This window comes from Balaenoptera acutorostrata, chromosome 7, assembly GCF_949987535.1.
Source record: "Balaenoptera acutorostrata chromosome 7, mBalAcu1.1, whole genome shotgun sequence".
NCBI classification, from domain to species: domain Eukaryota; kingdom Metazoa; phylum Chordata; class Mammalia; order Artiodactyla; family Balaenopteridae; genus Balaenoptera; species Balaenoptera acutorostrata.
The window spans coordinates 60,457,763-60,471,122 of record NC_080070.1 but is presented as its reverse complement, the minus strand read 5'-3'; the positions used below and the strand labels follow the sequence as shown (position 1 = coordinate 60,471,122).

General features: G+C 36.4%; 1 protein-coding gene across 2 annotated transcripts in view; it reads right to left on the bottom strand.

Annotated features, from left to right (window-relative positions):
- Positions 1–13,360, bottom strand: part of ASB4 (ankyrin repeat and SOCS box containing 4) — a 122,409-nt gene that overhangs the window by 89,809 nt on the left and 19,240 nt on the right. The window contains exon 3 of one of the 2 annotated variants that reach the window (XM_057549755.1): positions 288–331. The exons of the other annotated variant lie outside the window; for it this stretch is intronic. The gene's annotated coding sequence lies outside the window, so the exon portion shown is untranslated. The remainder of the gene's footprint in view (positions 1–287; positions 332–13,360) is intronic. 2 annotated transcript variants of the gene reach the window in all.

The following is a 13,360-nucleotide window of genomic DNA, read 5'->3' as shown; positions in this document are numbered from 1 at the left end:
AATGCCATTTTTAACCTAAATAGACAAGTTAAATTAGTTAAGTGTGAAGTGCAATTAATACATAGATTTCAATAATTTCAATGAAAAATATATTTAAGAAGAAGATACATACAAATCTTATCAATCTTTTTCATATTTTACATTTCACATTGTCACACGTGGTCATAGGCCATGCTTCTAAGAGATAGATCATTACTTGACACACAGGAAATTGGTTTCTGATGATCATGTAATGTTATTCCTTCATTCAGCAAACAGTTACTTAATGAGAAAGCTAGATATTTCACCTTAAACAAGTCTTTTCACCTCCTCGGGTCTTCAGTTTCCTCATCTGTAAAATAAAAGTTCGTATTCGGGGCCTTTCCAGATCAAAAATTCCACAGTTCTAGAACTCACAAGATAAAATAGTCTTCATTATCAGTTGTCTAGTACTTTTACTTTGAAGTAAGAAAACTATTTATTCAATACTGACCATATCTTGACACTGTGTTTGACATTTTACTTATATTACCTGTGGTACTATAAGGTAGGTACTGTAATCCCACTTAACAAATGAAGAAACAGGGTATATAATTTGAATCTAACTCAAATTTCATGTACTTTGTATTACACCATGCACATTAGTGAAGAATCTTCAGCTATCTGTATGGATGAATGATTTCTTTGTGATGATAAAAAAATGTAAAGTACGATTGTATGACATGTCAGAACTCTGAAAGCATTGATTTTTTTACTTATTAAAGAACTCTGAAATCAATGTGACAAAAGACTAAACTGAACTGTCATGAAATAGGGACTTGCAGATTCTTCCAAAGGCAATGGGATGTAAGAAGTGGACACTACTTAGTGCAAGAACAATGCTAAAAATGGGACTTAGACATTCTCTTACTGTTTATTAGTACCCATTTTTGTCTAGTCATACTTAGGTGATTAATCATGGATCTAGGTCTGATGAATTGAATTTTATAAAAATTAAATGCTGGTAAAAATAACCATTGTAATGAGCACTTAAAATGACAGATATGACTTTTAGTATAGGCTTTCTTCATTAACCTGAGTGTTTTTTCTACTACTCCTCAGAAAGCACTTTCTCTCCCCCTGTATTTGAAGATGAGGCTGATAATGAAGCGGCTATTCAGGTGTCCACATTTATTTGCAAAATCATTGTGTATTCCACAAGCTCCCTCCATTACGTACATGGTCTTCTGTTCAGTAGTTTTACATACTTTTTACTGAATCAATACTGGCCCTTTCCTGTTCTGTCCAAAGAAGAGGCCTCCCCAAATGCTTTATAACTCAATGAATGCAGTTCTGGCTCTTTATCTTGGAGACTTTTTTGCCTCAAGTCCCAATGTTATACCCCATCTTGTTTTCTGTTGTGTGAAAGAGTGGTCTGATGACAGATTTCATTTCCCAGAATTTATTACCTATTGTGTATATTGCGGTTCAGTCACAATGACCCCATCTGCATTTAGGTTGAATGGGGGGCCCCCACCCTGACCCAATTTAATAAAAAAATAATGAGGCCACTCAAAGCTCATAGATGTGTCAGCACTATGAAAAGGGTCTATAATCAATGCAAATGTGATGTTTTCCTGCTTTGTGGAGCACAGAGGTTTGACACCCATCTCTTTTACTGGATCAAATCAGACTCCCTCTTTGCTTTGAGAATCTAATGAAAGGTATGGACTTTCTTCTTCCCTCAAAAAAAAAAAAAAAAAAAAAGCATGTGGCTGGATAATTTATTGAAATGTTAATTGGTGGGTTGTTTCATGCTCTGTTTTTTCCTCCCTCCTGTTTCAGGAATGTGGTCAAGCCTCTTGAGATGTGAATTGTCCCCCTGAGGTTGTACAGAGCACAACCTGCCAATCCATTCATGGGAGGCCTCCCGGAAAGTTCGGGAAGCTTTGTATTGCCCAAGGATGGGGCTGGGAGAGTATCAGTAATGACCGAGCTCGGATTTCCTGCCATCCAAGGCAGAATGGGGGCCTGAGGTCAAGTTTAACTTGATTTAAAGTTTATTGCATAATGTGATGTTTTTGCACACTTGTGTGTAGATATAGGTTCCCATCCTCTCTATAATTCTATGTACCCACACATAATTTTACACAGTATTTCTGAGGGTTTGTGACCTCCATCCCCCAATTCATCCTACCCCACTCTCTGAGGTCAATAATAAGAATTTTAACGTTTATTAAGCGGTTACTATTGAGTTTTAACACAGAATAATTCATGTATTTTTAATGAAGAGGAGTAAGGGTTAAGAGGTTAAATAAATTTCTTAAGGTCACACAAGCCATATTGATGGAGGCAGGATTTGAATCCAGACACACATGGGGTAGCAGTAAGCTATACTGTTGCACAAAAGCCATTGCTCTACGATGCTATCCTCAGGACTGAATTTTATTTCTTTTATCTTCCTTAGTTTCCTAAAGACACCCTTTAGTAATCCACGCCCCTGAACCTGGTCATAATGTAACAAATCCCCATACAGAGATCAGTCACCATTCACACTCTGACATATTAAATGAGGCCCCTGCTATGTGCCATTACCTGTTGGACCCAGGTCCCCACCATGCCATCCCCACATCTTAGAAGAACTCTGTGGCCTTGACTGGCTATTTCACCTCTCCAAACCCCAGATTCCTTATCAATGAAATGGGGATGATAAAAATACCTATGACATGAGATTGTTGTGTGAATTATATCAAAAGCAGGGCACATTAATTACTTGGCATAGGATAGGGCCTAGTACATAAGAGTTCAATAAACGGCAGCTCATTGTTATAATTAAACTGCGTTATTCTAATCATGAAGAATTGCCCTCAGTTGATACTTCTTTGAAGGCAGACAAGGCCGGGGATCTGGAAGGTCTTCTGTGACTCCTTCAGGCTTATAAATTCTTCCTTTGCACTACCATAGTATTTTGAACATACTTCATTGTTGCTTTTTGGATTCCATAAAAATTATGTTTTCACATATCTGTTTTCCATAACTGGACTGATAGCATCATATTGATTGTTGACATCTCAGTATCTAGCACAGGATCAAGCACTTAGGCCAGGGACTCCAGGAGTCCACCCCAGTTGTGCCTGGCTGTGACCTGGGTATGGCCAGAATAAAATATGTCTATAATAATAATGATTTTGTATGTAGGAATACTAGGTATGAAATAATATTTGAAATGGAACAGAAAAGAATTAAGTACTATAGTTTCACATATTTTACCATTAGCATTTTTCCCCAGCTTTATTGATATATAATTGACACATACATATTACTATTTTTCTTATTCTTCTCAGGGACTATTTAATTTTTTTACTGTAACAGAAAACATAGAATATAGTAATATTTTAAAGGCAACACACATCCAGCCTTCAAGTGAACTAAAGATTTTGTTAGATGTTCTTTACAGGATTTAAGTTAGAATTTAATATTGGAAAAAATAACTTATCATTGACAATAAATATACGACTTCTTACCTTTCCCTAGTTTTTGTAAATTGAGATCATTTTAAGTCAAGATTGGTAGCATAAAATGTCTTCAAAGCTGGTGCACAGAATTCCTGTACCAGTCATTTAAATGAGTTCTCAAAGAGTTGAAAAGAATCCTGATTTCATTCAATTTACTACTGATGTGTCTCATGGAGAGAAAGGTTGACTATTAACAAAATAGTCAGACTTGAGGAAAGGTTTTGAAGAAGGAAAATGAAAAGCATTTAAAATTTAAAATGTAAATCAAGTTTTTAGCTTTAGAATAGAATATAATTCAGGCCAGACTAATTTCAAATTTATGATAATTTCATTAGCTGCATTGAAGCTTTCCTTGATCCAATCTGTAAAAGAGTAGTTTGCTAATTAATAATTACAAAATATGGGAGATATTTAAGGCATTGTTTTCAAGCACTATTTGCATTTGTTGTTTTCAAGCACCATTTGCTCACAAGCTACTAATTATAATTTTAATTCATTTATTAACTTAGATCCAACAGAATCTTTGGTAATGTTTTACTATTCATTACTAATGTTATTGTAATTACTTAAAAGTTATATACATGCATTTATGTTCCAATAATATAATTCAGAATTTTTAAAGTAATTAAACTTCATTTTCTGGTATAGGTTACATGTTAGCTTTTAATTTACTAAAAAAGATTTAATAGACAACCTCTAAATTAATACTCTCAACTATATAGTGAAGGACTGAACTGCTATGGAGAAGTAAATAAATAAAACATTCTTACAAGTATGTTGAAACCTGTCAATTTTTTTTTTTTTAACTAAGCTACAAAATTTTTATCCATCTGTCTTAAACTCACACTAATCAGGTAAAATAATTTGTATAAGCTCTTTAATGCAATAGGGCATCTTTCCACTTTAATTAATATCCTTACATGCCCACAACGGTCATAGTTTACCTTTGTTTCTCAAATAGTCCATGTTAATTTCTGTGGTAAAATTGTAAGTAATAGTAATTATTATAATGGATGATTAAGTTGAAGACAAATATCAATCCATGGTTCTTTTCAAAATGGTACTATTTTTTTTTTTTCTATCTCAGTAGTTATATAGAGCTCACCGATCCTCCAGTCTTCCTCTTAAACCTCTGACAAATCTTTTTAGAAGTCCCCCTGAGACCCTTCTTCTTTCCTTTTCTCTGGGTTTCACTTGGGATTCTCACCTAAGTTCTTTCTCTTCCCCCTTCGTATTCACCTTTCATCTCAACTGTTGCCATGGAGTCAACCATAGCAACGATTCCCCAATCAATAGCTGTCTGATTTCTCAAAAGCAGCTCAATCCAATAGCTCACTTTGTCTCTGTGGTATTTCTTTATATATATAAAGCTAGAAAAAAATCCCAGTTTTAATCATTCAAATGCTTTATTAATTGATGCATATATTTTTGCTGAAATTAGTATTTCTTTGCATGTAATTTTGTTATTCTCAATAAGCAGGATTTGTTAAGAGAGTTTTAAATAATTTAAATTTTATATTTTATAAGCCCTTTACATAAAATACATTCACAGAAACAAATGTTCTTTATACTCTGGTTCTAGAGGACAAACTGATCCCATGTGGAAGCTCTCCCTTCCATAGTGATTAACTAGAAATAACAGAAAAGATGTGTGATTTTAAAATCCATTACCACAGAGGAAAACATAAATGGGTAACTTTGGGGGAATCCTAGAAAAATTTTAAAAATGGAATTAAATATGAGGAAAAAAACCAAAGGGTGCTGCTCTGGAGGCTGCTGGTTCCAGACAAAATGGTGTAAACGCATTCCATTTTATTTCTCCCACTAATCACAGCAACAACAACAACAACAAAAATCTTGGACACAAAAATGTAAGACACTTATAGAAGACTCCAAAGGGAGGAGAAAATAAAGTGGAATGGCTAGGGACCTTGGAACTTGAGGAACAACCTGGCAGTAAATTCCCTGAGTTTTTTCTTGCCTCATAAATACCTCAGCCTGAATGCTAGAGAACCTAGAAACATCAACAGTCACAGACAGAAAACAGCCCCAAGAAAAGTCTGCTTTCTCTAGCCAGAGGACCAGGAAAAGGTGATCCAACAAGACACAAACTCCTTAACCATACCTGCCTGTTCTGGGGGGGTGAACATTAGGAAAAGCACCACTCCTCTCCCCTACCACACTGGGCACTGCAGTGGCAGACCAAGGGGGCAGAGCTCTGTTTTCCACTCTTCCCACTGTAGTAACAAGGAGATGACCCTCGCCACATGAGTCAGAGGGTGAAACCTTGTCTTCCAAACTTGCCATGAAACAAAGAGGTGGTACCCTTCCATATACCCAGACAGTGCTGAGAGATTGTGGGATGCAGTACAGTCATCTCGGTAACCGAAGCAGAGCAGATCAGAATAGCATGGCAGAGTCTTGATAAACTAAACTGATATTTGAACTATAGTACACCAAAAGAGTAACAGGATATGCATTCTGAACCTAAACAGGTTGCTAAAGAAGATGACTTAATAGGAACCTAAGTCTCATAACACAATACTCAAAATGTCCAGGGTACAGTACACAATTGTCATACCGAGAACCAGGAAAGTCTAAACCAAATGAGAAAAGACAATCAATAGATGACAACATCTACATAACACAGACGTTGGAATTGTCTGAGCAGGATTTGCAAAAATCTGTCTAAAATGCTTTAACAAGCAATTGTGAACAATTTTGAAACAAATTTTAAAAAATAGAAAATATTGCAAAGAAATAGAAGATGTAAAGAAAAATTAAATGGAAATTCTAGAACTGAAAAATACAATAATCTAAATAAAAACCTCGCTGGACAGGCTCAATAACAGAATGGAGATACAAGGTAATAATCAGTGAACTTTAAGATAGTCTAACAGAAATTAATTAATCAAAAATACATAGAGAAAATGTTTTTTGAATAAACTGAGCCCTAGGGACCTATAGGATAATAACAAGAGATCTTAGATTCATGTTATCAAAGTCCCAGAAAGAAAGAAAAAAAAATGCAGTATTGAAAACAATTCAAAGAAATAATGGCTAAAAACTTCACAAATTTGGTGAAAGATATAAACCTACAGATTCAGGAAGCTGAGCAAACCACAAACAGAATAAACTCTCCAAAATCTATACCTAAATACATCACAGTCACAGACAAGAGAAAAACTTTTGAAAGCAGTTAGGTAAAAATCAACACATTACCCAGGAACAATGATTCAAATAACAGCTGGTCACTCATTAAAAATCATAAAGGTCAGAAGAAGTGATACAAAATTTTTCAAGTGCTGAAAGAAAAGAATTGTCAACCCAGAATTATATATCCAGTAAAAATATGCTTCAGGAATAAGAAGAATTTGAGGATAAAAAAAAAAATTAAGAGAAATTATCCCCAGCAGAATGAAAGAATAGCTAAAGGAAATTCTTCATACTGAAAGAAAATGATAACAGAAGGAAACAAAGAACATCAAAAATGAAGAAAGAACAACTTAAAGGATAAAACATATGGGCAAGTTCAATAGATTATTTTTCCTTGCAATTTAAAAAAATCATGTTTAACAGTTATAACAGTGTCTGATATGGTTCTCAGTGTATGTAGAAGTAATATTTTAAGACAACTATATTATAAAGAGGGAGAATAAAGTGACCTAAATGATGGTGATGCATCCATATTACACTTGAAGTGGTAAAATACTGATAATAATAGACTACAATAAGCTGCATATACTTATTGTAATACCTAGAACAACCACTTAAAAAAACTGAATGAAGAGACAGACTCAAAAGATAATACTGTAGATAAATCAAAATGGAACACGAAAAAAAAAATGCTCAAGCAACACAGAGAAAGACAAGAAAGGAAAAATCAGAAGAATGAAAAATAAAGAATAAACAAAGCACATAATAAATGGCAGACATGAATTCTGAAATATCAATAATTACCTTAAGTATAAATGGCCGAAAACACATGAAAAAGGGAGCTGCAAAGTACATGAAGCAAAAACTTACAGCAATGAAAGGAGAAAGAGAGAAATCCATAATCACAGTTGGGGACTTCAATACCCCTTTGTTAAAAGTTAGTAGAAATAGCAGAAAAAAATGTTAGGAAGGATTTAAGAGAATTAAACAATACCCAGCCAAAGAAATCTAATTGATAATTATAAGAACATTCTACCCAGGCTCTTAAAAAAAAAAAAAAAAAGAACATTCTACCCAACAGCAGCAGAATACACATTCTTTCTAAGTGTGCTTGGGACATTCAAAAAAGACTATTTCTTAGATCATAAAATGAACCTTAAGAAATTAAAAGAATTGAGATCATATAAAGTATGTTCTCTGATCATAATGGAGTCAAACTAGAATTCAATAACAGCAAGAAAAGAAAAAAATCACTAAACACTTAGAAATCAAACAATCTACTTCTAAATAATCCATGTGTCAAATAAATAGTCCCAAGGAAAAACTTTTTAAATCAACTGAATTAAAATGAAAATACAGCACATCAGAACTGTAGAAAACCACAACGAGTTATCTATCACTACATATTTACCAGAATGGCTAAAATAAAAAATAATAATAATTATGACAACACCATATTCTGGTGAGGATCTGGAGAAACTGTACTTTTTCATACATTTCTGGTAGGGATGTAAAATAGTACAGCTACTTCAAGAAGCAGTTTGGCAGTTTCTCAAAAAACTAAACATGCAACTATCTCATGACCCAGCAATTGCATTCCTGGGCATTTATCTTAGAGAAATGAAAACTTATGCTCACACAAGGACCTATAGATGAGTGTCCATGGAAGCTTTTTTGTTATAATCAAAAACTGGAATCAATCCAGTTGTTCTTCAACAGGTGAATGGTTTAACAAACTTTTACACTGTTACAGTTACATTGACCATGGAAAACTACTCAGCAATTAATTTAAAATGAACTATTGATATATACAGCAATTTGGATGAATCTCCAGGGAATTATGCTAAAAAGCCAATCCCCCAAAATTGCATACTGTATGATTCCACTTATGTGACATTTTAGAAATTGCAAAATTTTAGAAAATGAAGACAGACTAGTGGTTGTGAGGAGGTGGGGAAAGGAAGGATGAGAAGGAGAGAGGTATGGCTGTAAAAGGGCAACATAAGGGACCCTTGTGGTGGTGGTAATGGAACTGCTCAGTGGTAGAGGATACATGAACCTACAAAGGTGATAAAATTGTATAGTACTTAATACACACACACATACAAATGAGTACAAGTAAAACTGGGGAAACCTGAATAAAATCAATGGGTTTCATCAATGTCAATATCCTGGTTGTGATATTATACTATAATTTTTCAAAATATTACCATTGAGGGAAACTGGGCAAAGTGTATGAGGAATCTCTCTGTATTATCTCTTACCACTGCATGTGAGTCTACAATTATCTCAATAAAAATTTCAATTAAAAATATCTGTGATATGTAGCTCAAGCAGTGATACAGGGAAATTTATGGGAATAAAATGCTTAAACTTTAGCCTGTGCTGCTAGTAATTTTTGCTCAGAAAGTCCTGATTATGCAGAAAGATGAAAATATTAGCTGCTTCTGGACAAATATATCACAGATTTAAATGTAAAATGTAATACTATAAAACTTTTAGAAGAAAACATGAAGAAAATCTTTGTGACCTAGAGTTGGGTAAAGAGTTCTTAGATATGACTCCAAAGGCATGATTCATAAAAGAAATAATTGGAGCTCATCAAAATTTGAAATGCTTGCTCTGCAAAATACCCTATTAAGAAGATAAAAACACAAAACAAAAACTGGGAGAAAATATTTGCAAATCATGTATTCAATGAAACATTCATATCCAGAACATGTAAAGAGTATTTTAACCTCAACAGTAAAGCAAACAATCTAATTAGAAATGGGTAAAAGATTTGAACATACACTTTACCAAAGGGAATAGAAAATATGTACACTTAAAATTTTTCAATACCATTAATGTAGTAGGCAGAATAATGGCCTCCAAATGGTGTCCACCTTCTAATTTCTGGAACCTGTGAATACATGATCTTACTTGGTGGAAGGGACTTTGCAGATGTGATTAAAGTTAAGGACCTTGGGACTGCCCTGGCAGTCCAGTGGTTAAGACTTTGCCCTCCAGTGAACAGGGTTCGGGTCCAATCCCTGGTCGGGGAGGTAAGATCCCACATGCCTCGGGGCCAAAAAAACCAAAGCATAAAACAGAAGCAACATTGTAACAAACTCAATAAAGACTTTAAAAATGGTCCATGTGGGCTTCCCTGGTGGCGCAGTGGTTGAGAATCTGCCTGCTAATGCAGGGGACACGGGTTCGAGCCCTGGTCTGGGAAGATCCCACATGCCACGGAGCAGCTGGGCCCGTGAGCCACAACTACTGAGCCTGCGCGTCTGGAGCCTGTGCCCCGCAACGGGAGGGGCCGCGATAGTGAAAGGCCCGCGCACCGCGATGAAGAGTGGCCCCCACTTGCCGCAACTAGAGAAAGCCCTCGCACGAACCGAAGACCCAACACAGCCATAAATAAATAAATAAATAAATACAGTAGCTATAAAATTAAAAAAAAAAAATGGTCCATGTCAAAAAAAAAAAGAATCTAAAAAAAAAAAAGTTAAGGACCTTGAGATAGGGAGATTATCCTGGGTTATCCAGGTAGGCCCAGTTTTATCATATGAGTCCTTAAAAGGTGAAAATCTTTTCTGGCTATGGTCAGAGATACACAACAACAGAAGGGTCAAAGATATGTGATATTGCTGGCTTTGAAGATGGAAGGAGGGCCAGGAGCCTCTGGTGGCCTCTAGAAGCTAGAAAAGTCAAGGAAATAAATCTTCCGAAAAGGAATGAAGCCCTGCCTACACCACGATTTTAGCCTCATGGGACCTGTGTCAGGCTTCTGACCTACAGAACTATAAAACAATAAACTTGTGCTGTTTTAAGCTGCTAAAGTGGTGGTAAGTTGTTAGGGCAGCAATAGAAAACTAATACAATCAGTCATTACAGAAATGCAAATTAAAACCATGATGAGATACCAATACATGCCCATTAAAACAGCTAAAATAAAAATTACTGACAGTAGCAAACACGAGAGAGGATGTGGAGAAACTGAATCCTCATAAATTGTTAGTGGGAATGTAAAATGATACAGCTACTCTGGGAAGCAGTTTGGAATTTTCCTTAAAACCTAAACATGCAACTATCACATGAGCCAGAAACTGTACTCCTGGACATTTATCCTAGAGAAATGAAAACTAATGTTTACACAAAAACCTATAAAATAATGTTCATAGAAGCTTTATTTGTAATAGCCCAAAACAGGAAACAATCCAAACGTCCTTCAATGGATGAATCAATAAACAAACAGTGATATACCCATACTATGAAATAATTCTCAGCAATAAATAGAAACAAACTACAGACACATGCAACAACTTGGATGGATCTCGAGAGCATTATCTGAGTGGAAAAAAAAAAAGGCCGGTCTCAAGGAGTTGAATACTGTATGATTCCATTTGCATAACATTCTCAAAGTGACAAACTACAGTGATGGAGAACAGGTCAGTGGTAGCCAGGGGTTAGGGATGGGGAAAGTGTGTGACTATTAAGAGATAAAATGAAGGACTTTATCTGCAATGATGGAACATTGCTGTATCCTGGTTGTGATGATAGTTGTCTGAATCTATGTCATACAATTTTATAGAACTATCCCCCCAAAAAAAACACAGTATACAACAGCATCATTCATAATAGCCAAGAAGTGGAAACAACCCAAATGTCCAACAACTGATGAATGGATACACAAAATGTGGTACATCAATATAATGAAATGGTTTTTGGCAATAAAAAAGAATAAAGTACTGATACATGCTACAAAATGGATGAAAACATTAGGCAAATATACAGAGACAGAAGGTAAATTAGTGATTGCCTAGGACTGGAGGATAGAGAATCAAGAGTGACTGCTAATGGGTATGGGTTTTCTTTTTGGATGTAATGAAAATGTTCTAAAATAGATTATGTTGATGGTTGTACAACTCTGAATTTACGACAAATCAGTGAATTGTACACTTTAAATGGGTGAATTTGTGGTATATGAATTGTATGGCATATGGTACATGAATCATAATTTCAGTAAAGCTGTTTTTTTAAAAAAAGGAGTGCATGTCAAAACTGATGAAATCTGAATGAGGCCTGCACCTGAGCTAATGGTATTGTGCCAAAATGAGTTTCTTGGCTTTGACAACGTATTACATACATTGTACTGAGTGAAGGGTACATGGGAATCCTCTGTACTATTTGGCAACTTCTTGTGAGTCATAAATTATTTCAAAATTAAAAGATTATTTTTAAGGAAAGTGTGCTGCTTCATGCACTTGGTTGAAAGACCTTTGAAGTAGGAGGGAGCCCTGGGGCAATGGACAGAAAGATGACAGGGTTACTACAGTGGGAGCAGTCAAGTATGTCAACCACTCCATGGTTCTCCCTGTGTAAAGAAACAAGCAAGAGTGGTGCCCACCTTCAGGCAGCAACAACACATGTAGAGGCCTCCACTGGAAAGGAAGGACTAGGATCTTGGAATAATGGTCACAAACAGGAGGAATGAAGAGTGTCCATCCCTCCTGTAGCTATAGGTACACCCCAATCAGTAGTCTCTTCTGCCTCTCCCACAAGTGACTGCAAGCGGTCTGCCAGTCCGCTCCCAGCATCATTTCATGAATCTCCCCCATATGCAGGCTGGAGTAAATTGATGGAGCTTTCCCAGGATGGCCAAACAGGGCAACACAAATACAAAGATACACACACGACCACTTAACAGTTGAGATTAGCCAGCATCATGAGAAAGAGGTACCATGCATGAAAGAATGCACACATGAAGAAATAGTTGATAGAGCTGGCAGCACTGGACTTTAGACACCATCACTACTTTATTTAACACATATTTCCTGAGCTTGCCTGTTATGTACCAGGTACTTTAACTTCTGGAGATACCACAGTAAACACAACAGGCAAGGTTGTTACCATCATGGACATTTCAATTTTTACTGGTTGAGACAGACAACAAAAATATAAGCAAAGGAAAATATCAGAGCACAAAACGTGTTTTGGACAAAAATAAAGCGGAGTGGACCTTCCCTGGTGGCGCAGTTGTTAAGAATCTGCCTGCCAATGCAGGGGACATGGGTTCAAACCCTGGTCCGGGAAGATCCCGCACGCCGCAGAGCAACTAAGCCCATGCACCACAACTACTGAGCCTGCGCTCTAGAGCCCGCGTACCACAACTACTGAGCCCATGTACCACAACTACTGAGCCCGCGTGCCACAACTACTGAAGCCCGTGCGCCTAGAGCCCGTGCTCTGCAACAAGAGAAGCCACCGCAATTAGAAGCCTGTGCACCGCACGAAGAGTAGCCCCGACTCACTGCAAATAGAGAAAGCCTGCACGCATCAACGAAGACCCAACACAGCCAAAAATAAATTAATTAATTAATTAAAAAAAAAAGCAGAGTAAGAAAGGAGTAGTGGGGAGAGAGAGACTATGTCTTTGAGGGTATTAAGTACTGCTTTGGATAAGGTAGTCAGGGATTATCTCTCTGATGGGGAGGTAACCTTTGAGTGGAGATCTGAATAGTGGTGGGAGCAAGTCTTATAACGTCCGGGGGGGTGGAAATAGGGCAAGCAGGGGAGGGGAACAGGTATCTGTGTGTGGAGGGTTTGAAATTTTGACAATAGCAGGGAAAGCAAAGTGTTTGGAGCAGAATGGGCAAAAGGGGGGAAAGTTCAGAGAATCCACAGGAGCCTGATCATCTAGGACAATCTAGGCCATTTTAAGGACTTGTAATTTTATTCTAAGC